This window comes from Hemiscyllium ocellatum, unplaced genomic scaffold (assembly GCF_020745735.1).
Source record: "Hemiscyllium ocellatum isolate sHemOce1 unplaced genomic scaffold, sHemOce1.pat.X.cur. scaffold_2539_pat_ctg1, whole genome shotgun sequence".
Lineage (NCBI taxonomy): Eukaryota > Metazoa > Chordata > Chondrichthyes > Orectolobiformes > Hemiscylliidae > Hemiscyllium > Hemiscyllium ocellatum.
Window position 1 is genome coordinate 39,167 of NW_026868124.1, and position 15,288 is coordinate 54,454.

Consider the following 15,288-nt stretch of genomic DNA (forward strand, 5'->3'; position numbering starts at 1 on the left):
CAGGCGTAGGTGTGGAGCTGGGGGCGGCGACGGTGCCTGTAACTGGTGTGGGTGTGGTGTTAGGGGGAATGGGGATGGAGTCATGGACAGGTGTGGTGTTCCCCTCAGGGTTCTGCGGGCGGGGATGGTGACGGTGGGACCTGGGAGTGGTGTCAGCAGAATGCAGGTTAGTGGTGTTGGTGGGGACGGAAGTGTTGGCAAACACGGCAGTGGGGGGAGCGGCAGTCACTGAGTGTGTGACATCAGCGATGATGTGAGGGACGAAAGTGATGTCACTTGTGGTGTATGAGGAATTGTAAGGGGCGGAAATGGCATTTACTTTATTTTAACCAATAATTTCCTGTCACAAATCTATTTGATAATGTCGTATTTTAATTAAACTCAGTCCCTTACTGTTTCTTTCTGTTGGTCTTCATCCACATCTCCATGGTGTTCCAATATTTCAACCTTTCTCTTTGGTCTTGGGAATTTCCATTCACCTGAGACCTGTCCCCCTCCTCATCTGTGTCTGTTTATAGCACACTGCATAATCCTGGTACCAGAGGAGCCTATCCCAATGAAATAGCTCAGTCCTCCCTGAGTGCTCACTGGTCAGAACCACTTCTAATGATACCATTGTGTGATCCTGACACCTTCCAGCACACTGCTGATATCACTCAGTCTCTCTCCATGTGATATCCCTCACTGTGTGGGTCTAATTGCTGCCTCTGTCAGTGCCTCTCACTCTTGCAGTTACTCCAGATCCTGAGCCAACAGCATTCCCCACTCCAGAGGGAAGCAACTGCACAGGCCATGGATGGAGACTGGGAATTTCCATATCTCTGTGGGACTCAGTGCCATTCTCTATGTTCATTGTGGGACTTCATTGCATTAGTCTAATTTCCCATTCTGTCTATTTCTCTGTCTCCTGTAGGTATTCCTGATGTCCCTGACTCAGCACAATTCCCAATTCCTGTCTCGTCCATCACCACATTGAAGACGGTTGGTCAGCCAGAGAGAGATGGAGAGTGAGATCTGGAGCCTTCAGTAAATCCTGCAGCCAGTAAGATCACTCACAGTAAACAGCACAGGGAGGAGTTCATGGGCTTTAATTCAGAACCTGAGGGCATGATGTAGGAATAATGCTGGACAAGGAACATGAGAAAAATCTCAGGCTTCATTATCACCATCTTGTCTGTAAATTCATCTGTTCCACAGAACCCTCCCTATGTCTGCCATTTTCTCCACTGTCTGTTTCATCGATACCACCTTCCCTATCTCTATCAGCCCCTACAATCCTGCTTATCCCTGTAAGCTCCTCATATCAGTAAAACTCTCCAAGTTTCTGCCTTTGTCTTTAATCCTGGGTTCTGTCACATCTCTCCTTAACTGAAGAAAATTAACTCTTCAGTTCCTTAAGCCATCCCTGTCAGTGTAGTCCTTTCCAGACCTGAAAAACCTCCCTGTCTTTGTGACTTTTTTGAACTCCTGCTACCTTCATGATCTCTGTAACCTTCCCGTCACGCCAACAAAAAAGCTCTGTACCTTAGTAACCTCCTCCAGCTGTTAGACTCCTCCTTGTCTCTGGGCACAAAGCAGAGTGACCCTGCTTCTCTCAAAATTAGTTTCTGCATTTCTAATGATGACTATAAACTCTTCCTGTCTCTAAGACACACTCAGTCTCTGTAAACTCTGCTGGTCCCTATTGATGTAATTTCCTTTAGTAACTACAAACCTTTCTACCTTTAATCTCTTCCAGACGCGACCACGCAGTTTATTTCTATAACCTCCATGAGTGATACAGTCATAGAGATGTAGAGCACGGAAACAGACCCTTCGGTCCAACCTGTGCATGCCAACCAGATATCCCAACCCAATCTAGTCTCACCTGCCAGCACCCGGCCCATATTCTTCCAAACCCTTCCTATTCATATGCCCATCCAAACGCCTCTTAAATGTTGAAATTGTACCGTCCTCCACCACATCCTCTGGCAGCTCGTTCCATACACGTACCACCCTCTACGTGAAAAAGCTGCCCCTTATGTCTCTTTTATATCTTTCCCCTCTCACCCTAAACCTATGCCTTTGAGTTCTTGTCTCCCTGACCCCAGGGAAAAGACTTTGTCTATTTATCCTATCCTATCCATGCCCTCATAATTTTGTAAATCTCTGTAAGGTCACCCCTCAGCCTCCGAAGCTCCAGGGAAAACCGCCCAAGCCTGTTCAGCCACTCCCTGTAGCTCAAATCCTCCAGCCCTGGCAACATCCTTGTAAATCTTTTCTGAACCCTTTCAAGTTTCACAACAATTCTTCCGATAGGAAGGAGACCGGAATTGCATAAAATATTCCAACAGTGGCCTAACCAATGTTGTGTACAGCCGCAACATGACCTTCCATCTCCTGTACTGAATACTCTGACCAATAAAGAAAAGCATACCAAATGCCGCCTTCACTATCCTATCTACCTGCAACTCTACTTTCAAGGAGCTGTGAATTTGCACTCCAAGGTCTCTTTGGTCAGCAACACTCCCTAGGACCTTACCATTACCTGTATAAGTCCTGCGAAAACTTGCTTTCCCAAAACGCAGCACATCACATTTATCTGAATTAAACTCCATCTGCCAGTTAGCCCATTGTCTCATCTGGTCCAGATCCTGTTGTAACCCTCTTCGCTGTCCACTACACCTCCAATTTTGGTGTCATCTGTAAACTTACTAACTGTACCTCCTATGTTTGCACCTAAATCATTTATGGAAATTACAAACAGTAGAGGGCCCAGCACTGATCCTTGTGGCACTGCTCTGGTCACAGGCCTCCGGTCTGAAAAACAACCCTCCACCACCACTCTCTGTCTTTTACCTTTGAGCCAGTTCTGTATCCAAATGGTTAGTTCTCCCTGTATTCCATGAGTTCTAACCTTGCTAATCAGTCTCCCATAGGGAACCTTGTCGAATACCTCACTGAAGTCCATATGGATCACATCTATCACTCTGCCCTCCACAATATTCTTTGTTACTTGTTCAAAAAACTCAATCAAGTTTATGAGACATGATTTCCCACGCACAAAGCCATGTCAACTATTCCTAATCTCTCCTTGCCTTTCCAAATACATGTGCATCTTGTCCGTCAGGATTCCCTCCAACAACTTGCCCACCATTGAGTTCAGGCTCACTGGTCTATAGTTCCCTGGCTTGTCTTTACCACCCTTCTTAAACAGTGGCACCACGTTTGCCAAACTCCAGTCTTCCGGCACCTCACCTGTGACTATCGGTGATGCAAATATCTCAGCAAGAGACCCAGCAAACACTTCTCTAGCTTCCCACAGAGTTCTCGGGTACACCTGGTCAGTTCCTGGGGATTTATTCACCTTTAACCGTTTGAAGACATCCAGCACTTCCTCCTCTGTTATGTGGACATTTTGCAAGATGTCACCATCTATTTCTCTGCAGTCTATATCTTCCATATCCTTTTCCACAGTAAATACTAATGCAAAATATTCATTTAATATCTCCCCCATTTTCTGTGGCTTCACAAAAAGGCCGCCTTGCTGATCTTTGTGAGTCCCTATTCTCTCCCGAGTTACCCTTTTCTCCTTAATATATTTGGAAAAACCCTTTGCATTCTCCTTAATTCTATTTGTCAGCCCTATCTCATGTATGCATTTTGCCCTCCTGATTTCCCTCTTAAGTATACTCCTACTTCCTTTATACTCTTCTAAGGATTCACCCGATCGATCCTGTCTATGCCTGACATATGCTTCCTTCCTTTTCTGAACCAAACGCTCAATTCTTTAGTCATCCAGAATTCCCTATAACTACCAGCCTTCCCTTTCACCCTGACAGGAATATACTTTCTCTGGACTCTTGTTATCTCATTTCTGAAGGCTTCCCATTTTCCAGCCATCCCTTTACCTGCGAACATCTGCCTCCAATCAGCTTTCAAAAGTTCTTGCCTAATACCGTCAAAATTGGTCTTTCTCCAATTTAGAACATTAACTTTTAGATCTGGTCTATCCTTTTCCATCACTATTTTAAAACAAACAGAATTATGGTCGCTGGCCCCAAAGTGCTCCCCCACTGACACCTCAGTCACCTGTCCTGCCTTATTTCCTAAGAGTAGGTCAAGTTTTGCACCTTCTCTAGTAGGTACATCCACATACTGAATCAGAAACTTGTCTTGTACAGACTTAAGAATTTCCTCTCCATCTAAACCTTTAACACTATGGCAGTCCCAGTCAATGTTTGGAAAGTTAAAATCCCCGACCGTAACTACCCTCTTATTCTTACAGATAGCTGAGATCGCTTTACAAGTTTGTTTCTCAATTTCCCTCTGACTATTGGGGGGTCTATAATACAATTCCAATAAGGCGATCACCCCTTTCTTATTTCTCAGTTCCACCCAAATAACTTCCCTGGATGTATTTCTGTGAATATCCAACCTCAGAACAGCTGTAATGCTATCCCTTATTAAAAATGCCACTCCCCCTCCTCTCTTGCCTCCCTTTCTAACCCTCCTGTAGCATTTGTATCCTGGAACATTAAGCTGCCAGTCCTGCCCATCCCTGGGCGATGTTTCTGTAATAGCTATGAGATCCCAGTCCCATGTTCCTATCCATGCCCTGAGTTCATCTGCCTTCCCTGTTAGGCACCTTGCATTGAAATAAATGCAATTTAATTTATTAATCCTACCTTGTCCCTGCCTGTCCTGACTGTTAGTCTCACTTCTGTTCTCAGCTGTACCTGTCTCAGATCAAGCTCTCAAAATCCTCCCTGTGATTGTTACCACGTTCCATCCCTGCATTCCTCCAAATCCGTGTAAAGTCCTCCCATTCCTAAAACCCGCCCTGTATCTGTCATCTGTTCCAGCTTCCACAACCCTCCCTATCTCTGTAAGACCCCCATCCCACCCCGTCCCAGTTACTACAGCCTGCTGTATCACTGAATGCCAGTCGTCACTATAATATCAGGGTTAGGTGTCAAAGCAGGAACACTGGACTGGGTTAGATATCAGTCCTGATCATATTGAATGGTGGGACCGACTCTGTGTTCAAATGGTCGATATCTGCTCTTCTTTCCTGTGGTTCTCTATAAACTTACTATCTATATAACCTCCTTCAGTCCCCACAGTCCTCCCTATCTCCATAAACTCCTTCAGTCCCCATGACTCTTCCTATCAATGTAACCTGAATCCTTCCCCACAAACCTCCCTAACTCCATAATCTCATCCTGACCCAACGACCCTCCCATTCAGAGTAACCTCCTTCAATTCCCATGATCCTCCTGATCTGTGCAACCTTCTTCAGGCCCAACAGCCCTCCGACCTCTTTGTTCTCTTTCAGGCCCCACAGCACTCTCTACCTCCATGATGTTCTTCAGTCACCACTGCTCTCTCTATGTCCATAATCTCATACAGTCCCCACATCACTCCCTATCTCCATAATGTCCCTTCAGTCCCCATGACCCTCCTTATTTCCAAAACATCTATTACCTGTTGAACCTGTAAGCTCCCTTTTTCAGATTGTTAAACACGAACTCCCATAACCCTTTCTGCTGCCAGTCTGAAACCAAACAGTGTTGGCCTGATAGTAGGTCGGGAGCTGGAATGTGTTTGAAAGGATATGTCAGTGAACAATAACTGGACCCTTAGAAACACTTTTAATAAAAAGAGAATGTTGCTTTGAGCCTGTAGGATTGTATTTTTATTGGTGTGAGCATAAATGGCAGGATAGATACAGGTGTAGGAGTGGCTGTACCGAAGATACGATTTATTTGAATTTTCAGAAACCTTTACACAAGTTTCAATAAGGGGTAAAGAGTAACTTGGGAGAGAATAGGGCACCATAACTGGAGGTGGTTGAGATATTATACAAAATAGTGATGTCAGAATTTACTGTGGAGGAAGACATGGAATCTCGGGAACTTGGGGAAATAAATAGCGATGTCTTGGAAAGAATCCTCTCCAGAGAAGAGAAAGTGCTGGAATCTTAAAACAATTAAAGGTTAATTAATCCTCAGTAGCTCATTGGGTCTATGCCTGAATATTCATGGGAAGCTAGGGAAGAGATTGCATTGTCCCTAACAGAGATATTTATATTATCAACAGACACAATGAGTTACTGGAAGAGTGGAGGGTGGCTAATGTTACTCCATCACTTAAGGGCTGCAGGGAAAAGCCAGGAAATCACAGCCCAGTGAGCCAGTGCTGGGTAAGTTGTTGGAGGAGATTCTGAAAGAAAGGAGCTCCATATATTTGGAAAGGCAAGGGCTGATTCGAAATATTCAGCATGGCTTTGTGAGTGGGAAACCGTGTTTCACAAACTGGATTGACTCTTCGAGTCAAGAGATAGATGAAGGCAGAGCAGTCAAGCATTGTCTACATGGACTTCAGCAAAGCATTTGACAAGGTTCCAAGGGATGTAGAACATCTAGTCAAGAGGAAGAAGGAAGCTGACTTAAGGTTGAGGAACCAAGGATCAGAAGGAGGGCTCTAGAGAGTTACATGGGGCAGCACGGTGGCTCAGTGGTTAGCACTGCTGCCTCACAGCACTAGGGGCGCGATCACAATTCCAGCGTCAGGTGACTGTCTGTGTGGAGTTTGCACATTCTCTCCATGTCTGCGTGGGTTTCCTCCGCGTGCTCCGGTTTCCACACACAGCCCAAAGATGTGCAGGTTAGGTGAATCAGCCATGCGTTGTTCAAGAAAGGGAATAGAGATAATCCTGCGAATCACAGACCTGTCAGTCTTCTGTCTGTGATGTCCAAATTATTGAAGACTCTGAGATACAGGATTTATGATTCCTTGGAAAACCATAGTTTGATTAGAGAAAGTCATCATGGCTTTGTTAGGGACAGGTCATGACTCACAAATTTTATTGAATCCTTTGAGAATGTGACAAAACCCATTTACGGCTCATTGAGAAAGTACAGAGCATGGGATACATGGAAACCTGTCTGTCTGGATACAGAATTCCTGGCCCATAGAAGACAGAGGGTGATGCCAGATGGAAAGCATTCAGCCTGGAGCTCGGTGACCAGTGGTTTTCTGCACGGAGAGGTTACAGGACCTCTGCTCTTGGTGAGTTTATGAATGACTTGGATTTGAGAGTGGAAGAGTGGGTTAGTAAGTTTGCCAATGAGACGAAGGTTGGTGGAGTGGTGAATAGTGTGGATGTCTGCTAGAGGTTGCAATGGGACATTGACAGGATGTAGAGCTGGGCTGAGAAGTGGCAGATAAAGTCAAATCTGGAAAAGTGTGAAGTGATGCATTTTGGAAGGTGAGACTTGAATGCAGAATACAGGGATAAAGGCAGAATACTGGATAGTGTGGAGCAACAGATGGATCTTGGATTTCATGACCAGAGATCCATCAAATTTGCCACCAAGCTGATAGTGTTGTTAAGAAAGAATATGTTGCATTGGCTTTCATTAGCTGGAGGATTGAGTTTTATAGCCATGAGGTTATGCTGCAGCTCTATACAGCCCTGTTTAGATCCCAATTAGAATATTGTGTTCAGTTTTGATCCCTTCATTACAGGAAAGATGTGGATGCTTGAGAGAGGGTAAAGAGGAGATTTACCAGTATGCTGCCTGTACTGGAGGGCATGTCTTATGAAGAAAGGTCGAGGGAGCTAAGGCTTTTCTCATTGGAGTGAAGAAGAGTGTGGTGTGATTTGGTAGAAGTGAACAAGGTGGTGTGAGGCAAAGAGAGAGTGAACAGTGAGAGACCTCTTTATCCCATGGCATACATGGTACCAGGGGGCATGATTGTAAGGCGATTGGAGGATGGGTAAGGGGAGATTTCAGATGTAGGTCCTTTACACAGAGAGTGGTGGGTGGGTAGAACGGGATATTTTAACAGACTCTTGAATAGGCACATGGATGATAGTAGAATGAAGGTTATGTAAGTTAGTTTGATCTTACAGTTGGGTCAAAGATGGGCATGACATCATGGCCGAAAGGTCTTGGGCTGAACTGTTCTGTGTTCTGTGTTCTGTTTGGTAAACTAGGTGATAAGCTCAGATCAATGTAAAATGATATGCTATTCAGGAGGAGCTAGTCAACTGGATACAAAATTGGGCTTGATGGTGGGAGACAGAGGGCAATGGGAGGCATGTTGTTTTTCTGACTGGAGACATGTGACTAGCGGTGAAGTGGGTCCCCTGTTGTTTGTCATTTGGATAAATGGTTTGAATGGGAATATCGGTTTTGTGGTAAGTACGTTTTTTTGAGTGACACTGAAATTGATAATATGGATAGTGAAGAAATTTATCCAAGATACAACAGGATGAACAGTACTGCTGGGACGGTGGGCTGAAGAATAGCAGATGGAGTTTAACTCGATAAATGTGAAGTGATCCATTTTGGTGAAACAAACCAGGGTGGGACTTGTACTGCTAATGTTCGGGCCCTGAGTAGTGTTGTCAGTCAGAGACCCAGGGATGCAGGTAGACTGTTCTTTGTAAGTGGTGTCACAGGTAGACAGGTTGGTGGAGCAGGCCTTTGGGATGGTTACCTTCTTTGGGCAGAGCATTGAGAGTAGGAGTTGGGATGTCATGTTGTGGCTGTACATAAAAGCATTGTTGACCAGTAGGAAGTACACATCTGGTTCACTTACGTCCTTTAGAGAAGAACATCTGACATTCTAACCTGGTCTGGCCTGCACGGGACACCAGACCCACAGCAATATGGCTGACTCTGTGCTATACTCTGGGTAATTAGCAGTGGGGCAAAGAATGTTTGTCCAATCAGTGACATCCTCATCCCATGAATGAATAAATAAAAATACCTATGTCCCTCCCTACCTCTGCAAACCCCTCCCGCTGCAGCAATCTGTACTGGCTTTGTAACACCGTTCAGACCCTGACCACTCTGTGTAACACTCTCACCACCTCCAGCACATTCAGCTCTCCCGGTTCCTTTTGTGACATAAAACCTTGACAATTATTCCGTCTTCCATCTGACCTCCTCCTGCGAGCAGACCCTTTGCAATCCCTTTAAAACTAACTCCTAAAACATTCTCTCACTTCAGGATTTTAAATACTTATTGGTGATCCTCTAAGCCTGATAATCTAATATGATCCTTTTTACTTGAGTGAGGGACCGATGGGAATTTCTTGCTGAGGATTTGTCTGTTTCAAGGGAATGACCTTTTGTTGAGTGTTTTACACTGCTCTTTCAAATGTTTTCCACTGCTCATTTACAGGCACATATTTCAGTCTGTTTAGCCTATTTACCTTGGTCAGTTCTTCTCTCAAACTCATGTTATTGGTAATTTTTGTTTCTAGTTGTAGTTGGTCCTTTCTGTGACTCACTTTAAAACTTTATATTTCTTTAAACTGCACTTTATCACAATTTCCCTGAGGATCTCTCCCGGTGACATTACTCATTCACTAAGTTTCATCACACAATGGTCACTCTGAGATAGTTATGTCCCTAGCCAGTTGCACAATGTGTTATTCTAAGAAACAGTGAAAACTAATTATCTGAACTCCATTTCCAATATCACTGTTGTCGGTGTGACTGTCACACATTTTGTGAATATTGATGTTTCCCAAAATTATCACAATGTGTTTGTTAAAAAATTCCAATGAGTTCCTATTTAATGCAGTGATGAGCAAGGAAATGCTGTTTGGTGGCTAAAACTGCTCTGCTGCGTGTGTCCTTGGCAAGTAGTAGCCAGAATTTCCATTCAGACTGACTCTACTTCATGATCTGTGGCCAAATGCTTTCTCTGTAATGCCTTTGTTCTCAATTATTGTTAGCGTTACCCACTTTGCCTGAGTTTCCACAAGGTTGTGAGCCATTGAATATTTATGTCACCTTTTGTTCACCCTGTAACCACATCTCTCTGGTGTCTAAATCTCTTTTATCTCTGTGTCACAAATCCATCTGCCTTGTTGATTAGACTTCGTCCATTCAAACAAAACCATAATTTACTCTTTCCCAAAATTTCTTATCACAAACCTACTCACTGATGTACAGTTTTAGTTAAACTCTGTCCCATCCTGTTCCTTTCTGTTGCCTTCAGCCACATCCCCATGCTGTTCCGATGCTTCACCTTTTCTCTTTGTATTTGGAAAGCTCCTTTCACCTGAACCCTGTCCCTGCCTCCTCTCTGTCAGTTTAAAGCCCTGTCCATAAACCTACCGACATGATTGGCCAGGACATTGGTCCCACCACGGTTCCAGGGGGACCATCCTCTTGGATTTTTTATATAAATCAGGTCTGGGATGTGGGTGTCTCTGGCTGACCAGCCTTTATTGCCTATCCCGAGCTGCCCATGAACTGAATAGCTTGCTCGACCATTTCAGAGAGTAATTGAGAGGCAAACACTTTGCTGTGGGGATGTCGTGCAGACCACGTCAGGATGATCAGATCTCGTTGTCGAAAGGACAAGTGGGCGCCACGGGATGGCTCAGTGATTAGCACTCCTTCCTCACAGCACCAGGGTCCCAGGTTCGATTCCAGCCCTGGGCGACTGTGCGGAGTTTGCACATTCTCCCTGTGTCTGCGTGAATTGCCTCCGGATGCTCCGGTTTCCTCTCACAGTCCAAAGCCGTGCAGGTCAGGCGAATTGGCCATGCTAAATTGCCCATAATGTTAGGTGTATTAGGTCGAGGGAGATGGGTATTAGCGGGTTACTCTTCGGAGGGATGGCGTGGACTGGTTGGGTCGAAAGGCCTGTTTCCACACTGGAGGGAATCTAATCTAAGGGATTATGATTTTTGTACATCAGCAATGGTTTCATATTTATTTATGGATTGTTAATTGCTATTTTTAAAATTATTGATTTTAAATTCCACCATATCTTATGATGGGATTCAAACCTGCCTCCCCTGAACATTAGCTGAGGTTTTGTACAAATGCGTTAACAATTATGTTACTAGGCCATCACTTCACCTGCTCACTGGTTGCTCATCCCTGAACACTGATACTTGAAGCTAAACCCATTCTTCCAACATGACTGTGTGATCCTGAAGCCTTCCAGCACTCCGGTGATATCACTCAGTATCTGTCCATGTGGTATCCCTCCCTGTGTGGGTCAAATTGCTGCTTCTGTCAGTGCATCTCGCTCTTGCAGCTACTCCAGATCCTGGGCCAACAGAATTCTCCACTCCAGAGAGACGCAACAGCACAGGCCAGGGGTGGAGTTTGGGATTTCCCAGATATCTGTGGGGCTCATTTCCATTCTCCATGTATAACCCTCACTGAATCAGTCTAATTTCCCATTCTGTCCATTTCTCTGTCTCCTGTAGGTACTCGGGAAGTTCCTGACTCAATAGACTTCCCAACTGCTGTGCGTCTCATCCATCACCTCATTGAAGATGGTTGGTCAGCCAGGGAGACAAAGGGCAGGGAGATCTGGAGCCTTTAATAAATCCTGCAGTGAGGTAAGATCACTCACAGTGCACAGAGCAGAGAGCAATGGGAGGGCTGCAAACATTGGCTAACAATACATAATATAGATACAGTGCTGGATGGGGAGCACAGTATAGACACACCCCATGCTCAATCACCACGTCTACTTTAACTTTAGTTGCACTGAGACACATCGGGAGTTCATAGTTATCAATCCAGTCCTGTGATGTCTTAGTGAGCATCAGTACAACAGAGGGGAGAGTAGGCCTCCGACAAGAGGTTGGGAATGCTGCCTGGGATCTTTCTGTTCTGTGTTCTCCCGCCAACACTGTACTAAGACTCACAACTCTGCAACACTGTATCTGTGGCATGGCTTGTGCACAGTAGTTGTCCCTGTAATCTGCTCCATTCCCGATAGTCCCTCCACATAGTTGAGACGTACTGCATTCCAGACTACCATCCCTATCGCTGTAACTTGTTTCAGTGTCTACAACATGCCTTATTTTGGTACACTAATCCTCTTTAACTGGATACAGAGTGATACAGCACGGAAACAGAACCTGTGGTCCTACTCCTCAATACTGCCCATGTTACCTAAACTGAATGAGTCTCATTTGCCTGCATTTGGCCCTTATCTCTTCAAACCTTCTCCTCTCCATGTACCTCCCAAATGTCTGTTCCATGCTGTAATTGTTCACGTTTCTCCCATGTGCCTGAGGCAGCCTATTCCGTCTATGCACCATCCTCTGTGGATAACGTTCCCCCTCAGCTCCCTCTTTAAATCCTTGCGCTGTCACCTACTGTTTATACCCTCTAGTTTTGGACTCACCTACCCTTGGTTATTCACCATTCTTAGGGTCACCCCGTGGATTCCTCAGCCCAAGGGAAATATTGACGACAATGTTACAAATATCTCCAACGTATGTAACAAAGTGCTAGCCAATGACGGCAAATGTGCCAAATGCCGCTTTCCCCACCCTGTCCACCTGGTATGCCACTTCCGAGGAACAATGAAACTTGCACCCCTTCTCTCTCTCTCTCTCGGTCTCTCTCTCTCTCTCTCTCTCTCTCTCTCTCTCTCTCTCTCTCTCTCTCTCTCTCTCTCTCTCTCTCTCCGACAACCCTGGCCAGAGCCCTTCCATTAACTATATTAGTCCTCTATGGTTTGTCTTTACAAAATCCAACACCTGAATTAAACTCCATCTTTCATTCCTTGGTCCACTGGCCCAGTTGGTCAAGATCCCCTTTGATAACCGTATTTACTGCCCACTACACCATTAATTTGATCATCAACAAACTTTCGCACAATCACTCCTATATTTTCAACCAAATCATTTATATAGATGATGCACATCAGTGGACCCAGCCCTGATCCTTCCTTCAATAATGGAATAAAACCATATTCTTGTCATAAAGCAAAACAGCATGGAAACTGACCCTTCAGCTGATACCCACCATCATCTAAAACTCAACTCTTCCCAGCTGCCTGTTGCTGGTCCATATCACTCCAACCCTTTCCTATTCACCTGATTATCCAAATATCTTTTAAATGTTGTAATTGTACCCGCATCAACCCCTTTCTCAGCAAGTTCATTCCACACTCAAACCACCCTCGCTGTAGCAAATTGCCCCATATCTTTTTTTTGAACAGCTCTCTCCTCTAACCTTAAAAATGTGGTCCCTACTCCTGAGACTCCCCCATCCTGAGGAAAAGGCAACGACCATTAAATTGATCTATATACCTCATTTTTTTTCATAAACCTTTATAGTATAATGTCTCAACCTCCAGGCTCCAGTGAAAAAGACTCAGCCTATCCAGCCATTTTTCAGAACCCGATCCTTCCATACCCAGCAATATCCTGGTAAATCACTTCTGAACTCCCTGCAGCTTAATCAGATCCTCCCTATAACTGGGCGACCAGAGCCCTGCACAGAGTATTGCAGAACAGGCCTCACAAATGTCTGTGCAATCTCAATGCCGCTCATGTTCTTATAAACCTCTGTAAGGTCATCCCTCAGTCTCCGATTCTCCAGTGACAGTAACCCCAGCTTATTCAGCAACAACCCGGGCAGTATCTTGTTTATCTTTTCTGAGCACTTTCTAGTTTCACAACACCCTTCCTGTAGCAGGGAGACCTGAATTGCAGAGGACTCCCAATTGTGGTCTAATGTATTGCTCTTATTCCCTGAGTTCCCCAGTCTTTGTTCACAGAAAGTTCTGGAGTGAAAAAATTGTTTAGGATCTTAGCAAATATCCTGCAGTTCCACACATCGATGACCTCATTGATCTTTAATGGATACTATTTTGTCCCGAGTTCCTTATGCACTCTTAATATACTGATACAATCACTTTTGGATTCCCCTTTCCTTCTCTGCTGAGGCTATTTCATTGAGCCTTTCTCCATTCCTGTTTTCTACTCAAAGTGTATTCCTACAGCCCCTGTATATCCTCAGGGATTCCCTTGATCCAGCTGGCTATACCTGACATGTGCCCCCTTTTCCTTGACCAGACCCTCAATAGACAGCCAGTGTTTCCGAATGCTGTCAGCATTGAGCTGCACACAAACAGGAAAATGCTGGCGCTAATCGATTAGTTTATCTCACTTTAAAAATATTCTCACTTGCCAAACTTCCCTTTCCCTGTAAATAATTCCCTTCCCCAATCACATTTTGAAAGTTCCTGGCTAATACGATCAAGATTGGTCAGGCTCCATTTTATAACTTGCACTTGTGGACCAGGCTTGTACTTTTCCAAAGCTGTTTTCAAACTACTAGAACTGTGGTCACTTTGGCAAAATGCTTGCCCACTCACATCTCAGAGACTTTCCCTACCTTGATTCCCAAGGGGAGGTCAGGTTCTGCCCCTTTCTCTTTTCATACCATTGACATATTGATTGGGAGTTTTCTGGAACATACTTACCAAATTCCTCCCTTGCAAACGCTGAACACTGGCAGTCCCAGTCTAGGTTTGGAAAGTTCAATAACCCTACCAAAACAGCCCCATTATTATGGTTGATATTTAAGATGTCCCGATACATTTGTTCCTCAGTCTGCCACGGATTATTTGGGGTCAGCAGTCAGATCGTATCAACGTGATGACCCATTCTTATTTCTCAGTTCCACTAACATAGCTTCACTGGGCGATCCCACAGGAATATCCTCTCTAAATCCTGCTGTGATGATTCATGGAATCAAATCCCACCACCACACCTCCTCTCTTGTCTCCCCTTCCTGTAGCATCTCTACCTTGAAACAATGAACTGCCAGTCCTGCCCCTCCCTCAGCTGTGTTTCTGTAATAACTATAATATCCCAGTCCCATATTCCAATCCATGCCTTGAGTTCATCTTCCTTAGCTGTCAGGCCCCTTGTATTGAAATAAATGCAGTTTAATCATCATTTTTCCCCAATTCCCTGCTATGTTGTTGCCTGCCTTGTCTGCTGAAATTGCTGCCTTGAATCATGTACCAGCATCAATCTTCTTTCTGGCCTTACGTCTATTTAAGGTCCAACACCCTGCCAGACTAGGTTATATCCTCTCAAGCAGCTCTAGCAATTCACCCCAGCAGGATTGGGTCCCTCTCCCGCTCCCAGTTGAGGTGCCTTTCCCACCCTGTCTCCCTGTGCTGACACCTTCAGGGATCTATGGACTTGTCCACCAAGATCCCTGTATTCCTCAGTACTCCGCAAGGTCCTACCATTCATTATGTCTGTCCTTCGCTTATCGTACCTCCCACAGACTATTACCTCACTTCGATCAGAACTAAACTCTGCTTAGATTATCATCTGATCGACATCGAACAGCAGACGGAGACCATCCCCCTCACTGTGGATAACACCCTCACCTTTCATATCATCTGCAAACCTACTAATGATACCTTCTGCTTTCATATCCGAGTTATTAATGTTCAATGGTTCCTGCACAGATCCCTGTGGTACACCCGCTGGTGAAA

General features: G+C 44.8%; 1 long non-coding RNA gene across 1 annotated transcript in view; it reads left to right on the forward strand.

The window, feature by feature from the left end:
- The window catches only part of LOC132812041 (uncharacterized), a 33,580-nt gene extending 26,627 nt beyond the window's left edge, over positions 1 to 6,953 (forward strand). Inside the window, exons 4-5 of the long non-coding RNA XR_009643454.1 lie at positions 914 to 1,042; positions 6,865 to 6,953. This is a non-coding gene — a long non-coding RNA (uncharacterized LOC132812041). The remainder of the gene's footprint in view (positions 1 to 913; positions 1,043 to 6,864) is intronic.
- The last annotated feature ends 8,335 nt before the right edge of the window (positions 6,954 to 15,288 follow it).